The 12,780-nt window shown below is 43.7% G+C and overlaps 1 protein-coding gene across 12 annotated transcripts in view; it reads right to left on the bottom strand.

The window, feature by feature from the left end:
- The window catches only part of ZNF536 (zinc finger protein 536), an 809,539-nt gene that overhangs the window by 622,016 nt on the left and 174,743 nt on the right, over positions 1–12,780 (bottom strand). The window contains exon 1 of one of the 12 annotated variants that reach the window (XM_073659663.1): positions 3,516–3,640. The exons of the other annotated variants lie outside the window; for them this stretch is intronic. The gene's annotated coding sequence lies outside the window, so the exon portion shown is untranslated. Of the gene's footprint in view, positions 1–3,515; positions 3,641–12,780 lie in introns of those variants that run through there. 12 annotated transcript variants of the gene reach the window in all.

Raw genomic sequence — 12,780 nt, 5'->3', positions numbered from 1 at the left:
TTACTTGACTTTTGGGTGAAGGTCCTTGGGAATATTAGGATCTGGCAGCCTAGTTCCTGTGGCAGCCTAGTTCCTGGCTAGAATGATACGAGAGGTCTAAAGTGATGGCATCTAATCCCACGTCTCATGGAAACCATAAAACCCACCGCTATGGTGTGTCCTCCTTTGTTTACTTGACTTTTGGGTGAAGGTCCTTGGGAATATTAGGATCTGGCAGCCTAGTTCCTGTGGCAGCCTAGTTCCTGGCTAGAATGATACGAGAGGTCTAAAGTGATGGCATCTAATCCCACGTCTCATGGAAACCATAAAACCCACCGCTATGGTGTGTCCTCCTTTGTTTACTTGACTTTTGGGTGAAGGTCCTTGGGAACATTAGGATCTGACAGCCTAGTTCCTGGCTAGTGGCTAGAATAATACAAGAGATCTAAAGCAATGTCATCTGATCCAACTTCTTATAGAAACCATAAAACCCACCGCTATGATGTGTCCTCCTCTGCTTACTTGACTTTTGGGTGAAGGTCCTTGGGAACATTAGGATCTGACAGCCTAGTTCCTGGCTAGTGGCTAGAATGATACGAGAGGTCTAAAGTGATGCCATCTGATCCCACGTCTCATGGAAACCATAAAACCCACCGCTATGATGTGTCCTTCTCTGCTTACTTGACTTTTGGGTGAAGGTCCTTGGGAATATTAGGATCTGGCAGCCTAGTTCCTGGCTAGAATGATACGAGAGGTCTAAAGTGATGCCATCCGATCCCACGTCTCATGGAAACCATAAAACCCACCTCTACGGTGTGTCTTCCTCGGCTTACTTGACTTTTGGGTGAAGGTCCTTGGGAATATTAGGATCTGGCAACCTAGTTCCTGGCTAGAATGATACGAGAGGTCTAAAGTGATGCCATCTGATCCCACGTCTCATGGAAACCATAAAACCCACCGCTACGGTGTGTCCTCCTCTGCTTACTTGACTTTTGGGTGAAGGTCCTTGGGAATATTAGGATCTGGCAACCTAGTTCCTGTGGCAGCCTAGTTCCAGGCTAGAATGATACGAGACGTCTAAAGTGATGCCATCTCATCCCACGTCTCATGGAAACCATAAAACCCACCGCTACAGTGTGTCCTCCTCTGCTTACTTGACTTTTGGGTGAAGGTCCTTGGGAATATTAGGATCTGGCAGCCTAGTTCCTGTGGCAGCCTAGTTCCTGGCTAGAATGATACGAGAGGTCTAAAGTGATGGCATCTGATCCCACGTCTCATGGAAACCATAAAACCCACCGCTACGGTGTGTCCTCCTCTGCTTACTTGACTTTTAGGTGAAGGTCCTTGGGAACATTAGGATCTGACAGCCTAGTTCCTGGCTAGTGGCTAGAATGATACGAGAGGTCTAAAGTGATGCCATCTGATCCCACGTCTCATGGAAACCATAAAACCCACCGCTATGATGTGTCCTTCTCTGCTTACTTGACTTTTGGGTGAAGGTCCTTGGGAATATTAGGATCTGGCAGCCTAGTTCCTGGCTAGAATGATACGAGAGGTCTAAAGTGATGCCATCCGATCCCACGTCTCATGGAAACCATAAAACCCACCTCTACGGTGTGTCTTCCTCGGCTTACTTGACTTTTGGGTGAAGGTCCTTGGGAATATTAGGATCTGGCAACCTAGTTCCTGGCTAGAATGATACGAGAGGTCTAAAGTGATGCCATCTGATCCCACGTCTCATGGAAACCATAAAACCCACCGCTACGGTGTGTCCTCCTCTGCTTACTTGACTTTTGGGTGAAGGTCCTTGGGAATATTAGGATCTGGCAACCTAGTTCCTGTGGCAGCCTAGTTCCAGGCTAGAATGATACGAGACGTCTAAAGTGATGCCATCTCATCCCACGTCTCATGGAAACCATAAAACCCACCGCTACAGTGTGTCCTCCTCTGCTTACTTGACTTTTGGGTGAAGGTCCTTGGGAATATTAGGATCTGGCAGCCTAGTTCCTGTGGCAGCCTAGTTCCTGGCTAGAATGATACGAGAGGTCTAAAGTGATGGCATCTGATCCCACGTCTCATGGAAACCATAAAACCCACCGCTACGGTGTGTCCTCCTCTGCTTACTTGACTTTTAGGTGAAGGTCCTTGGGAATATTAGGATCTGGCAACCTAGTTCCTAACTAGAATGATACCAGAGGTCTAAAGTGATGCCATCTTATCCTACTTCCCGTGAAGTCTTCAGTGATCCCGCGCTCATTGCATACGCGGGAAGTTTGACACTTTTTCCAGCTATCCGCACCCTTCTCCTCCTGCGACCAGGAATTGCTTGTTCCGTCCTTCTGTAAGGTGTCAGGCCTCATGATGTTAGCGCTGGGGATGGGTAACCCGGTGTCGGTGTAGATACGTCCTGATGGAGAAATAATGACTCTAATCGTCCAAACGAGTGAACGTGAGCGAGACATTCATCATTATTACCCTCGTTATCTCGCATTGATTGGAATATTATACCGCCATTCTACCACATTGAGCAACTTTCTTTTTCCCTCCTAGCAATGGAACGGAAACGCTGCGTTAACCCTTGAGCCATAAGACCGGGCTCCACGTTTGCATCTTCCCGTTGAATCCGCAAATATATTATTCAAATTAGGTCTGATTGTTTCGAAATGACTCGCACATAAATCCATCACTGTCCTAATACGCCTCTACCAGTACTGCTTACATGTACGTACAACCCTCCAGGTGCAACATAGTAAGAGTCAAGGGTGGTCCGCCACACTTCTACCTTCCTCTCCAATATATTCCTCATAGGTGCGATTTTGGAAAAATATGGAAGAATTTGAGATTTGCCCAGCAAGGCAAGAAGAATTGTTTCATTTTTTTTGCATGCAAAACTTTGAAAAGAATGAAGTTTTTTTTTTTCTCCCAGAAACAGCGCCACCCCTGTTGACAGGTTGAGTCTGGTATTGCAGGTAAGTCTAATTTCTATTCAGGAAGTGCTCAAGTGAAATGACTTGATTCTTAATTAGTTTGGCGTATCAGCTGCACCGCGAGAAAAAATTTACGGCACTTTTCTGGGGTAAATTCTGGCGTAAATCCTCCTGGGTAAGCACTGCCTGCTTTTCAGAATCAACAATTTGTGACATTCGCAGCAGCACTCCAGAAAACTGGTGTAAAATACTTGATTAATAAGGGCCCCAAAATGGCCTTTTTTTTTTTCCAGAAACAGCGCCACTTCTACATCCAGGTCGTGTCTGGTATTGCAGGTCAGCCACATTTAATTAAGTGGCTACCAACAGTAGATTCTCCCTAATGTGAAATGGCTGATAAAATAAAACAATAGATCATCTTACACCTACAGTCAACGGTAGCCTTGCTCTAGATATGGCTGATAATAGAGAGCAATAACTCCTATTTAGATGCAGGAGTTGCACCTGGAGAGCCGCCACGACCCCGTGACGCGGCCCCCACACACCATTTCCCGGCATTCAATGAAAAGCAGCTGTCTTATTGGAAAGTGATAAAATCGTGCCGGTTACCTGCCAAACGTGCCGCGATCCGGAGACGTCCCCTCCCTGACAGACCCCACTATCACCTGAGCGCGCCGAGCCCCGGCAGAGGATTCAGATGTGCGCTGATCGGCCGTCACAAGAAAACAGCTCCCATACTGCGCTACTGAGAACTTCAGATGAAAGCGCGGCAGAACAAAGGCGTTCCTGTGTGCCGAGATAGGCGAGCATTCCCAAATATTATATCAGTCAACGAATACAGATCCCCGGACTAATAATGACAAGTAACAGATGGACGGACGCAGCGCCATAATGGAGCGAAAGACTGATCTCAGCACAACCACTATCAGTCCACACTGAGAACATAGGATACAAAGCGAGACATTATCCGAATATATCACTATAGAATGCACAGCAGCTGGAGATATATCACTATATAATGCACAGGAACGGTGGGATATATCACTATAGAATGCACAGCAGCTGGAGATATATCACTATATAATGCACAGGAGCGGGGGGATATATCACTATATAATGTACAGGATCGGGGGGATATATCACTATATACTGTACAGGATCGGGGGGATATATCATTATATACTGTACAGGAGTGGGGGATATATCACTATATAATGTACAGGAGCGGGGGGATATATCACTATATAATGCACAGGAGCGGGGGATATATCACTATAGAATGCACAGGATCGGGGGGATATATCACTATATAATGCACAGGAGCGGGGGATATATCACTATAGAATGCACAGCAGCTGGGGATATATCACTATATAATGCACAGGAGCGGGGGGATATATCACTATATAATGTACAGGATCGGGGGGATATATCACTATATACTGTACAGGATCGGGGGGATATATCATTATATACTGTACAGGAGTGGGGGATATATCACTATATAATGTACAGGAGCGGGGGGATATATCACTATATACTGTACAGGAGTGGGGGATATATCACTATATAATGTACAGGAGCGGGGGGATATATCTCTATATAATGCACAGCAGCTGGGGATATATCACTATATAATGTACAGGAACAGGTGGATATATCACTATATAATGCACAGGAGCGGGGGATATATCACTATAGAATGCACAGCAGCTGGGGATATATCACTATATAATGTACAGGAGCGGGGGGATATATCACTATATAATGTACAGGAGCGGGGGATATATCACTATAGAATGCACAGCAGCTGGAGATATATCACTATATAATGTACAAGAGCGGGGGGATATATCACTATATAATGTACAGGATCGGGGGGATATATCACTATATACTGTACAGGATCGGGGGGATATATCATTATATACTGTACAGGAGTGGGGGATATATCACTATATAATGTACAGGAGCGGGGGGATATATCACTATATACTGTACAGGAGTGGGGGATATATCACTATATAATGTACAGGAGCGGGGGGATATATCACTATATAATGCACAGCAGCTGGGGATATATCACTATATAATGTACAGGAACAGGTGGATATATCACTATATAATGCACAGGAGCGGGGGGATATATCACTATAGAATGCACAGCAGCTGGGGATATATCACTATATACTGTACAGGATCGGGGGGATATATCACTATATACTGTACAGGATCGGGGGGATATATCACTATATACTGTACAGGAACAGGTGGATATATCACTATATAATGCACAGGAGCGGGGGGATATATCACTATAGAATGCACAGCAGCTGGGGATATATCACTATATAATGTACAGGATCGGGGGGATATATCACTATATAATGTACAGGAGCGGGGGGATATATCACTATAGAATGCACAGCAGCTGGGGATATATCACTATATACTGTACAGGAACAGGTGGATATATCACTATATAATGCACAGCAGCTGGGGATATATCACTATATAATGTACAGGAACAGGTGGATATATCACTATATAATGCACAGGAGCGGTGGGATATATCACTATATAATGCACAGCAGCTGGGGATATATCACTATATAATGTACAGGAACAGGTGGATATATCACTATATAATGTACAGGATCGGGGGATATATCATTATATAATGTACAGGAGCGGGGGATAAATCACTATATACTGTACAGGAGTGGGGGATATATCACTATATAATGCACAGCAGCTGGGGATATATCACTATATAATGTACAGGAGCGGGGGATATATCACTATATACTGTACAGGAACAGGTGGATATATCACTATATAATGCACAGCAGCTGGGGATATATCACTATATAATGTACAGGAACAGGTGGATATATCACTATATAATGTACAGGATCGGGGGGATATATCATTATATAATGTACAGGAGCGGGGGATATATCACTATATACTGTACAGGAGTGGGAGATATATCACTATATAATGTACAGCAGCTGGGGATATATCACTATATAATGTACAGGAGCGGGGGATATATCACTATATACTGTACAGGAACAGGTGGATATATCACTATATAATGCACAGCAGCTGGGGATATATCACTATATAATGTACAGGAACAGGTGGATATATCACTATATAATGCACAGCAGCTGGGGATATATCACTATATAATGTACAGGAACAGGTGGATATATCACTATATAATGCACAGGAGCGGTGGGATATATCACTATATAATGCACAGCAGCTGGGGATATATCACTATATAATGTACAGGAACAGGTGGATATATCACTATATAATGTACAGGATCGGGGGGGATATATCACTATATAATGCACAGGAGCTGGGGGATATATCACTATATAATGTACAGGACCAGGGGGATATATCACTATATACTGTACAGGAGTGGGGGATATATCACTATATAATGTACAGAAGCAGGTGGATATATCACTATATAATGCACAGGAGCGGGGGATATATCACTATATACTGTACAGGAGTGGGGGATATATCACTATATAATGTACAGGAACAGGTGGATATATCACTATATAATGCACAGGAGCGGGGGATATATCACTATATACTGTACAGGAGTGGGGGATATATCACTATATAATGTACAGGAACAGGTGGATATATCACTATATAATGCACAGGAGCGGGGGATATACCACTATATAATGTACAGGAGCAGGTCGATATATCACTATATAATGTACAGGAACAGGTGGATATATCACTATATAATGCACAGGAGCGGGGGATATATCACTATATAATGTACAGGAACAGGTGGATATATCACTATATAATGCACAGCAGCTGGGGATATATCACTATATAATGTACAGGAGCGGGGAATATATCACTATATACTGTACAGGAGTGGGGGATATATCACTATATAATGTACAGAAGCAGGTGGATATATCACTATATAATGTACAGGATCGGGGGGATATATCATTATATAATGTACAGGATCGGGGGGATATATCACTATATAATGCACAGCAGCTGGGGATATATCACTATATAATGTACAGGAACAGGTGGATATATCACTATATACTGTACAGGAGCGGGGGATAGATCACTATATAATGTACAGGAGCAGGTGGATATATCACTATATACTGTACAGGAGCGGGGGATATATCACTATATAATGTACAGGAGCGGGGGGATATATCACTATATAATGTACAGGCGTGGGGAATAGATCACTATATAATGTACAGGAGCTGGGGATATATCACTATATAATTTACAGGATCGGGGGGATATATCACTATATAATGTACAGGCGTGGGGAATAGATCACTATATAATGTACAGGAGCTGGGGATATATCACTATATAATTTACAGGATCGGGGGGATACATCACTATATAATGTACAGGAGCGGGGGATATATCATTATATAATGTCCAGGAGCAGGTGGATATATCACTATATACTGTACAGGAGCAGGTGGATATATCACTATATACTGTACAAGAGCTGGGGATATATCACTATATAATGTACAGGAGCTGGGGATATATCACTACATAATGTACGGGAGCTGGGGATATATCACAATATAATGTACAGGAACGGGGGGATATATCACTATATAATGTACAGGTGTGGGGAATAGATCACTATATAATGTACAGGAGCGGGGGATATATCACTATATAATGTACAGGAACAGGTGGATATATCACTATATACTGTGCAGGAGCAGGTGGATATATCACTATATACTGTACAAGAGCTGGGGATATATCACTATATAATGTACAGGAGCGGCGTATATATCACTATATAATGTACAGGAGCGGCGGATATATCACTATATAATGTACAGGAGCGGGGAATAGATCATTATATAATGTCCAGGAGCAGGGGATATATCATTATATAATGTCCAGGAGCAGGTGGATATATCACTATATAATGTACAGGAGCGGGGGATATATCATTATATAATGTACAGGAGCAGGGGATATATCATTATATAATGTCCAGGAGCAGGTGGATATATCACTACATAATGTACAGGAGCTGGGGATATATCACTATATACTGTACAGGAGCGGGGGATATACCACTATATAATGTACAGGAGCAGGTCGATATATCACTATATACTATACAGGAGTGGGGGATATATCACTACATAATGTACAGGAGCTGGGGATATATCACTATATAATGTACAGGAGCGGGGGGATATATCACTATATAATGTACAAGCGTGGGGAATAGATCACTATATAATGTGCAGGAGCGGGGGATATATCATTATATAATGTCCAGGAGCAGGTGGATATATCACTATATACTGTACAGGAGCGGGGGGATATATCACTATATACTGTACAGGAGCAGGGGATATATCACTATATAATGTACAGGAGCTGGGGATATATCACTATATAATGTACAGGAACAGGTGGATAGATCGCTATATACTGTAAAGGAGCGGGGGATATATCACTATATAATGTACAAGAGCGGGGAATATATCACTATATAATGTACAGGACCGGGGGGATATATCACTATATACTGTACAGGAGCGGGGGATATATCACTATATACTGTACAGGAGTGGGGAGGATATATCACTATATAATGTAAAGGCGCGGGGATATATCACTATATAATGTACAGGAGTGGGGGGATATATCACTACATAATGTACAAGAGCGGGGGGATATATCACTATATAATGTACAGGAGCGGGGGGGATATATCACTATATAATGTACAGGAGCGGGGGGATATATCACTATATAATGCACAGGAGCGGGGGGATATATCACTATATAATGTACAGGATCGGGGGGATATATCACTATATAATGCACAGGATCGGGGGGATATATCACTATATAATGTACAGGATCGGGGGGATATATCACTATATAATGTACAGGAACAGGTGGATATATCACTATATAATGTACAGGAGCGGGGGGGATATATCACTATATAATGCACAGGAGCCGGTGGATATATCACTATATAATGTACAGGAGCGGGGGGATATATCACTATATAATGCACAGGAGCCGGTGGATATATCACTATATAATGTACAGGATCGGGGGGATATATCACTATATAATGTACAGGATCGGGGGGGATATATCACTATATAATGTACAGGAGCGGGGGGGATATATCACTATATAATGTACAGGAGCGGGGGGATATATCACTATATAATGTACAGGATCGGGGGGATATATCATTATATAATGTACAGGAACAGGTGGATATATCACTATATAATGTACAGGATCGGGGGGATATATCACTATATAATGCACAGGAGCTGGGGGATATATCACTATATAATGTACAGCAGAGGTCCCCAACCTTTTTTGCACCAGGGACCGGCTTTAAGCAAGACCAGTTTTCCACGGCCCGGTGGGGGTGGGGGCGGGGCTTTGGTCATATGGGGGTGGGGTTATGGAGGGGTGGAGCTGTATGGGGAGGATGCTGGCGGGACCTCGGTGTACAGCGCTGCTAAGTAGCAGCATTGTACATTGAGCGTCAGTGTATACAGCGCTGCTGCTTAGCAGCGCTACACACTGAACACCGGTACCGGGAGCCGCGTCACTGAAGCCAGTCTGCTGCCCCAGCACGCCCCACATAACATGTTCTGCCGGGGGCGTGTCAGTGAGGAGAGCCTGCCGCCCCACCCCGTCAGGAACACACCATGCTGTGCAGGAGGGCCGCGTCACTAAGACCCGCCCGACGCCCCACCCCGTCAGGAACACACCATGCTGTGCAGGAGGGCCGCGTCACTAAGACCCGCCCGACGCCCCACCCCGTCCTGCATAATGTTCTCTGCTGTCAGCGGCGCCGCGGACCGGCTGAAAAACCTCAACGGCCCGGTCCTGGTCCGCGGACCGGCGGTTGGGGACCTCTGATGTACAGGACCAGGGGGATATATCACTATATACTGTACAGGAGCGGGGGATATATCACTATATACTGTACAGGAGTGGGGAGGATATATCACTATATACTGTACAGGAGCGGGGGCATATATCACTATATAATGTACAGGACTGGGGGCATATATCACTATATAATGTATAGCAGCGGGGGGATATATCACTATATAATGTATAGGATAGGGGGATATATCACTATATAATGTATAGGAGCGGGGGGATATATCACTATATAATGTATAGGATAGGGGGATATATCACTATATAATGTATAGGAGCGGGGGGATATATCACTATATAATGTATAGGATAGGGGGATATATCACTATATAATGTACAGGAGCGGGGGGATATATCACTATATAATGTAGTCTGGGTATTTGCGGAGTTAGATTATATATATATTTGAGAATGGCTGTAATAGAGGATCTGACACGTTGCGCTTGTCTTGGTGAATACACCTGACTTTTCCTGTATACCCTTGCAGCGCTGCTCGTATACACTATATACTATATATATATATATATATATACCAGTACTGTGTGTGGCTCTGTGGTTTCCATCTGAACACAATCTTCTACTTTTGAAAATATTTCATCTCTCCGTTTAGCAATAAACTGCAGCGTTGGTGTAAAATAAAGACTTGTAAATTCCCGACCTCCACGTCTCCGCATTATCGAAGTCTTCACACTGGAATATTACATTCCGGCTCCATTCTGGAAATCATTCGCTGAGGAGCTGTCACCTAATCACAGGGCTGGAGCTCAGACTCAACAAGGCAGGAGGGAACCAGAGAAGGTTCCAAAAAATAGAAGGATACAAATCATCACCCGAGAGATACAGAAACTGATACTTCTCTGATAGATACATGGAAACCTGCAGGACAACTATTAGGCTAAGTGCCCACCATGCAGAAATGCTGCAGATTTTTTCCGCATCTTCCTGGCAGGAAAAACACATGCGGATTTTACATGCGGATTTTACATGCGTTTTTCCCGCCAGGTAGAAGCGTTTGTCAAGCGTTTTTGCATGCGGGTTATCAAGCGATTTTAGCATCACTTGGAAAAGTGCTTGACAACTTGGTCACACTATATAAATCCATGCAACCGGCATGGATTTATATAGTGTGACCAAGTTAATAGTTAAAAAAAAGAATAAAAATGGTAAAAAATAATAAAAAAAACCATTATACTCACCCTCCGACGGCCCCCGGTGTTTTCTCCGCTGCGTCCGGTCTCTTGTACGGCTCGCGGTGGTTTAAAAGGACCTTTCATGACGTCATTTAGTCATGTGACAGGTCACGCGACCGCCGACGTCAGCGGTCGCGTGACCTGTCACATGAGTAAATGACGTCATGGAAGGTCCTTTTACACCATTGCGAGCCGACGGGGAGCCAGGACGCATCATACAGGAGACCGGGGGCCATCAGAAGGTGAATATAATGTATTTTTTTATTTTAAATTCTTTTTTTTTACAGGTACTATAGTACCCGTGTCTGGAGGAGAGTCTCCTCTTTTCCAGACCCAGGTACCATGCGCACATTGACTAGCTTAATATCCGCATGTGCACATGTAGTCATGCGGATATTAAGCGATTCAATGCAAGTCAATGGCGGCAATTACGCTGCGCGTCCGCAAAATTAATGGACATGCTGCAGATTTTTCCGCAATGATAATCCACAGCGGAAATTTTCGCAGCATGTGCACAGCACAGGCGGATTATCATTGGGGACCATGGGGCACGGATTACCAAGCGCTTTCGCTGCGGAAATTCAGCGGCAAAAATGCTTGAAAAACGTATAGTGGGCACGCAGCCTTAGCAACATAACTCATGGAATTATCTATAGATCTATCTAATATATCACATATCTCGTAAATATCTCATCACATATCTATCTGTAGTTAAAAAAAAGATGGAAGCAGAACTCCTAATACAGACAGACATGGACAACATTTTTAGTTCCTTTTGTTTAAGTAAGAAAAACCTACAATGATCACTGAAATAACTTAAAACTAACAAAAGTATTTTTTTTTATTTAAATTTACTAAATATCAGACTTTATTTTCGAATTATGGTTCAACAGAAACATTTGATTAAAAAAAAAAAACAATGAAAATGGCCTGGACAAAAACGTCTTGAAAAAATTGAGAATAATCTGAACATAGGGACACATGAAACTAAGATGCATCCTGTAAGTAGCATCACAGGTGTCTACAAACCTGTAATCATTCAGTATGAGTATTTACATGGAGAAAAGTAGTTATTGTGCTGTTTGGTATCATGGTGTGTACTGCAAAGAACGGTGAGGAGAGAGTTGTCTAGGAAGAGTAGAATGAAAATTGTTATGCTCCTAGGTGGCACACGTGGTTCGTGGACCCACTGTGCCATGAGCCGGACTTACCCTGGAGGGGTGTGAGTAAGCTGCTACCTTGGTGTCCCCTGGAGCCTCTAGTGGTGAGGTCACGCTTGTGCGCCAGGTAGCTGACAGGTGCCACTCCAGGGCGGCGTCCAGTTGTAGCTGCTGACCCCAAAGGTCAGAAACATATATCAGATTCTCAATAGGGCGAGGCAGCCACTTGGGACAAGTTCTCGCTGAATAGGTAGGACGGCCACAGGGATAGATTCAGACACACTGGTCTCGGGATAGCAGACAAGTACCGTCGATACGGCCACACGGTATGGATACCGCCGTCGTGGTTTCGGGATACAGAACAGGTTCAGACTCACTGGTCTCGAGATAGCAGACAGGTAATGCCGACGCGGTTTCGGGATATAGGACAGGTTTATCAGACCTACTGGTCTCGGGATAGCAGACAAGTACCGCCGATACGGCCACAGGATATGGATATGTAGCACCCTGAGGATTCGGCTGCTA

This window comes from Phyllobates terribilis, unplaced genomic scaffold, assembly GCF_046119375.1.
Source record: "Phyllobates terribilis strain yellow unplaced genomic scaffold, ASM4611937v1 Scaffold_14__1_contigs__length_39327217, whole genome shotgun sequence".
In the NCBI taxonomy this organism is placed as follows: Eukaryota; Metazoa; Chordata; class Amphibia; order Anura; family Dendrobatidae; genus Phyllobates; species Phyllobates terribilis.
Note: the sequence above shows the minus strand (reverse complement) of the source record. Positions and strands in the feature narration are given on the sequence as shown.